The sequence below is a fragment of the Callorhinus ursinus genome, unplaced genomic scaffold (assembly GCF_003265705.2).
Source record: "Callorhinus ursinus isolate GAN/ISIS: 27379988/994484 unplaced genomic scaffold, GSC_fseal_2.0 scaffold3, whole genome shotgun sequence".
Taxonomy (NCBI): domain Eukaryota; kingdom Metazoa; phylum Chordata; class Mammalia; order Carnivora; family Otariidae; genus Callorhinus; species Callorhinus ursinus.
The window spans coordinates 52,662,836-52,668,310 of record NW_027397065.1 but is presented as its reverse complement, the minus strand read 5'-3'; the positions used below and the strand labels follow the sequence as shown (position 1 = coordinate 52,668,310).

The 5,475-nt window shown below is 48.3% G+C and overlaps 1 protein-coding gene and 1 long non-coding RNA gene across 5 annotated transcripts in view; one reads left to right on the top strand and one right to left on the bottom strand.

Moving 5' to 3' along the window:
- Positions 1-2,937, top strand: part of LOC141372388 (uncharacterized) — an 11,551-nt gene extending 8,614 nt beyond the window's left edge. The window contains exon 4 of the long non-coding RNA XR_012377579.1: positions 2,634-2,937. This is a non-coding gene — a long non-coding RNA (uncharacterized lncRNA). The remainder of the gene's footprint in view (positions 1-2,633) is intronic.
- Positions 1-5,475, bottom strand: part of HTR4 (5-hydroxytryptamine receptor 4) — a 179,331-nt gene extending 173,856 nt beyond the window's left edge. For 3 of the 4 annotated variants that reach the window (XM_073890900.1, XM_073890902.1, XM_073890901.1), the window contains exon 1: positions 489-626. The gene's annotated coding sequence lies outside the window, so the exon portion shown is untranslated. Of the gene's footprint in view, positions 1-488; positions 627-5,401 lie in introns of those variants that run through there. The other variant, XM_073890899.1, reaches the window with a different exon arrangement.

Sequence of the window (5,475 nt, the reverse complement as noted above, 5' to 3'; positions counted from 1 at the left end):
GCCTGCGCCCTCCCCGCCGCCCCCTCGGGTGCCGGCTCCAGCCCCCGCGCCGGGAGGCCGGCGAGCAGGCGGGCGGGCGCGCGGCGCGGGCGCGGGGCTGCGGCGGCGGCGGCGGCGGCTGGGACCCCGGCCCCTGCTCACCTGGGCGCACCGCGCATCGTCCTCCTCCCCGGCCGACGGGGCCGGGCTGCGCGGGCTCCACGCCCCCAGCCCCGGCGGTTTCCCCCCGGGCGCAACGACGGCGACGGCGGCGGGGCGCAAGCGGGAGTGGGCGCCCAGGAGGCTGCCAGGACCTCGCCCCTCGCGGCTGGCCGCAAGCGTCCCCCCACCGCCCGAGCGCTGCCCCGGGCCCGCGCCGGCTCCTGGGTGACCTTGGGCAAGTTGGTTAACCTCACTGAGTGCCCGTTTCCCCTCTGGGAAGGCAATATAAAAGCTGAAGGCGCTGGTGGTGCCCGTGCCAGGGGAAATCCTACCCCTGTATAGCTTACTTCCTTCTCATGCCTCTGACTCTGCCCGGGGCCGGGTTAGTTTGAGAGCAGGGTTCAGAGTGAGCTCTCTAGTCCCCGAGAGAGAGGGCTCCCAAGTTTTCCAAAGGCAGCGTTTCGTTGGCCTGAAATCTTCGTAAGGGATCGTGCCCATATGTGTTAGTCCTCTCTTGGCTTCCCTGATCTGGGGGAGCCTGTTGTCCCAGCGCCGTCTACTGGTGACCTTGAGCACGCGATTAGACCCGGGCCAAGCCTCTGTGCTCCCATCTGTAAAATGGGAACCAGAAACGCACAAGCTGTGTTGAGACTTACCAGAGTTCCTGTCTGTGTCACTTAGTGCGTTGTCATTATCTGTGAGGAACTGAGATAGAATGCAACACATTTTTCCTCAACATATCTGACAAAGGCCTCAAACCCCAGGGACGAAACAATTGAAGGGTTAAACAAGCCATGCTGGGAAGGCGCAAAGAGGGTCTGCCTTTGGGGAGACAGGTGAGGGAGCCTCCCCGGGGGCACAATTCACCCCCACAAGGACCACTGAGGCTGCCTGGAAGCCTGACAAAACAGAGAAGCTGTGACAGTAATTAACCTCTGAAAGCAAATAAATCTTCCAAGACTCTCTCTTTTTTTTAAATTTTATTTTATTATGTTATGTTAGTTTAACTTACAATTGTGAGCACAACCCGAGTGAACCGGGAATTTAAATTAACCAACCTATTCATGCCAGAAACTTGAGCCGGTCCCTTTCACAGCTTATCTCTCTGTTGATATGCCTCTCATTTCTCCTTTCTTTTGCCAGGCCCTGTCTGTCTTCCTCACGGTCTATATTTCTTCCCCATCTTAAATCCCGTACACTTTTTCTCTCCTCTTTCTCCCCTTTTCCATGTCGGTCTGTACATCTCTTCTTTACCTTCCTACCCCTCACTTCTCTCCCTCGCATGGATAAGTCTTGAATCTTTATTCATCTTACGTCCCCCATTCCCAATCGAATAGTGGAAAAGCCGTAAGTTATTTCTCTAATGATAATAAGATCCGAACTTAAATTTATCACTATGCCACTGCCCTAAGCCAAATACTCTTGATAAATGACACCCTTATCCTCACACTCATGGGAGCGTACAGCCTGAGTCATCTTGAACAACTGTACCTCTCTCTGTTCCTTTTCTCCCCACTCTCCACTCCACCACTCTCCAGTTCCCAGAGAGTCTGTCCCCACGGTGCCACAGGCATCTGTCCTTTCCTTCCTAGTCCCACTGGACTGAGTCAGATGTTTTTCTGGAGTCATAAAATGGGCCTTCCACCTGGTGTCTGCCCTCCAGCCCATCCACCTTCCTGATATCCGCCAGCATGCTTTTCCTCAGGCAGATGCCAGTAGTGTCACTCCTGAGCGCTAAAAGCTAATGCTCGTGGAAGGCAGAAAGCTACTTCCTAAAGATAACCATGTCCTAATCCCCAAAACCTGTGCATATGTTACCTCGCGGGGCAAAAGGGACTTTGCAGATGTGATTAAGTTACGGGACTTGAGATGGGAGATTATCTCCGATGGTACAGGTGGGTCCTTAAAGTGTCCATAAAAGAAGAAGCGAGAGGCACAAGAGGAGGTCAGAGTGACGCACTGAGAAGGACTTGACCAGCAGTTACTGGCCTTCAAGATGGAAGAAAGCACCCCAAGACAAGGAACGCACATGGCCCCTAGATGCTGGGGAAGGCAAGGAAACAGATGCTCCCTTAAAGTCTCCAGAAAGAAAGGCAGCCCTGCAGACACCTTGATTTTAGTGCAATGAGATTCATGTCAGACTCCTGAGCTGGAGAAGTATAGGATGACAATAAATTTGTGTTGTTTTAACCCACTAAGTAACTTGTTGCATTAGCAACCGCTAACTAATCACAGTGCATCTCTTTTATTTATGAAGGTACACGCCAATGCCTTATCTTGCTATTAACAGCAATCCTACTTTCAGCCACCTTGCTCTACTCAAAACCTTGGGTTTTAAGGGGTCTGACCGTTCCCTTCTCTTCCGTCATCTGTACTGGTGCACGATGTCCTCTCCAGAGTGTCCTCCTCCAGACATTGTCAGCCCTAACGCTTTGTGGTGTGCGTGGGTTCCATGGAACTGACCCTGATCTTTCCCTTCTTTGAATCTCCAGGACTTCGTATTTTTCCAGGTACATCCCATTTCAAATGGTGCTTTCTAATGGGAGAGAAGGGAACAAGACTGAGGACAGGGCTCCAAATGCCCGGGTTGATGCTGCTCCTGACTCTCTGTTCCCACAACACTGTGCTCATCTCTCTACTGTAGCAGTTACCACCACACTGTGCTGTTCGCAAGTTGTTTGTGGGTCTGCATGGCACACGGTGGCACATGGCACATGGTGAGTGCCTCCCAGGTGGAGACTGGGTCTTACCTCCCTTTCTGTGCCCCGGGCCCTAGCACCAGGCCAGGCACGTGGTAGGGACTCGATGACTGCTTTGAACGGCTGGATGAAGAAAGCAAGTGCAGTGTCTGATTGTGTTGAGCAGACAGGCTATTAATAAATATTTCTTGCACCATCTGTCTCTGTTTAGTTGAGGTGATCAGTAGAAACACCTCAGTTAGTGCAATGTGGTTTTAAATAGGGTACACTCGTGCATGGCTTGAACTGTAGACTTTTCTTTATTTTATGTTTGTTTGTTTCTGTTTTTGTTTTGCTTTTGCTGAAAAAGAGTCCCACAATAAAAGGGCTATTCTTTTTTTTTAAAAAATCAGCCCTATTTAAAAAGGGCTATTATTTCAAGTAAAATCATTATAAACATGCAAACTCTTTGGCCCAAAAATTCTACTTCTTTAAATGGGTCCCAAGGGTAGTAAGTCTACGTACACAAAGATTTACCTAAGAGGATGTTCACTGCAGCAGGTCCTAACAATAGGAGATTAGCTAAATATATTATCTCTACCATGAGATAGCATTCAGGTATTAAACATGATTTTTGTCAATTGATATTTATTCTATAGAAAGATTTGTGTGACTATTTTTACATTCTTTATTATGCTTATCTGTATTTTCTAACAGCCATACAACAAGCGTATATTTAGAAGTTAGGTTCAATAATTTTTAAAACTAGCTTTGCCTCCAGAAGGGAAGTTATATAAAACTTCAGTATTCTTCCAAGTTCCAAGAAAACCTATCTACAGATGAGCTTCAATTCTCTGATTACGATAAAAGAAAAGTCACAAAAGCCTTGAAATACAGCTTGATCTGTCTTCATTCCATTAATCCATTCACTCCAGGAACATTTACTATATCATCTCAATTAAGGCCTTTGGTATCAAGCAACAGAGAAGGACGTTAGCTAACTTAAGCAAAAGGGAAATTATTGGAATACTGCTTAAAGACTTACATAATCCCCAAGATGCTAGGAGCCAGGCTTGGAGAAGCAGTTACCCAGAGAGCTCCAGAAAACCAAAATGCAGAAAGTGCAGCAACTTTGTCACAGAGAAACTCCATCAGGATGGTGAGCCATCCCTCCTGACACAGGGAACGGCCTCCAGCAGTCTCCATCCTTGGGCCACTTACCTAAGGTCAGAGTCACTGGAATATACACCAGATTGGCCGAACCTAGCTTTGTGTCTCCTCTCTCACCCACTCTGAATCAGAGATGAAGGAGGGAAAGCATCAGGTCGCTCCATCAAGACTCCATGCTATGGGGGAAATTTTATTTCCCCAGTAAATTTGGGGTGCCATTAGGAAGGTAGAAGGGAAGCTGGCAGCATGAAAATAACAAATGGCCACTGCAAGCCCCTGCAGTGTGCCAGGTATCAGGCTGTTCCAGCATCCAGGCCCGATTTCTCTGCCAGGAACCCCCAGTATGAATAGTTCAGAGGAGCTACCAGGCCCAACACACCACTCAGAGGAGATGAAGAAGTCCTTGATTCTATTATGACATTTACAAACTTGAAACATGTTCAGGGTTTCTTTGGCTAATTTCTTCCAGTCTGCAGAAACAAATACGTACTGTTTTTCTCTTCTGGTTGTCTGCACTTGGCTTGTGTGGTACAAATGTCCTCTTACGTACTTACTGCCCAACACCCTGCCATGGAGTGAATACTTTATCAGCACCACACTATGGGGGTTATGTTAAAAGTCTCAAAGCTTGTTTTAAGCTTCTTTCACTTTGGGTGTCTTCGTTATGGAATGAAGCTGTGTGTGTGTGTGTGTGTGTGTGTGTGTGTGAGAGAGAGAGAGAGAGAGAGAGAGTAGAAGAGAAATCTTTGTTCAGAGAGGATGAAAATTAAATTCCAAATCCAAATTGCTGAAATAAATCAGTGCTCCCCTTTGCACTCACAAACTCGAAGCCTGCATACCTTCCATCCATTTAATTGTTGCTAAAAATTTAAACAATTGAACAAAGAGTTTGGACACAGCTGCAAAGGCACAGAAACCAGACTGTGGGTACCTTTCCTATAATCAAGCCAGGGCAGTTGGCTTCATTTTAACCGACTGCCCAGAATAAGTGAGACCCTAGCACAAGACACTGTGGCATGCACAGGCACACGGGTCATTCATAGGAGTCCTCGGTTTACCTTATAGACAACTATTCCGTGTCAGGGAAACAACTTTGAACAAAACTTCCTCTAAATGAAGTTGTGAAATGGAGAAAGCTCCGCAATTTGTTGTTTGCAAAGAGTCAAAACTCTCCGAGAGGACCATGTTCATTCTCATTTTGTACCACATTCCAGAGTGGATGATTATCTCCCACTCCCCAGACCCAGCTCAGACCTGATGAGCGGTCTTGTGGCTCAGGCCCTGTCCCCTGGGACTCTGCCTCCCAACCCAGCTCGTAGCCTCTCCTCTCCCGCTGTGCTCTCGCCGCAGGGCGCTTCAGCTTCAGGATTCTACTCACAGACAGCCCTCTCTGGCCTGGGACTTGAACTTACTGTTCCGTAGACCTGCGAGGCTTCTCCTCCGGCTCAGCCCAAATATCTCTTTTACAGAGTGCTTTTCTCTTGAC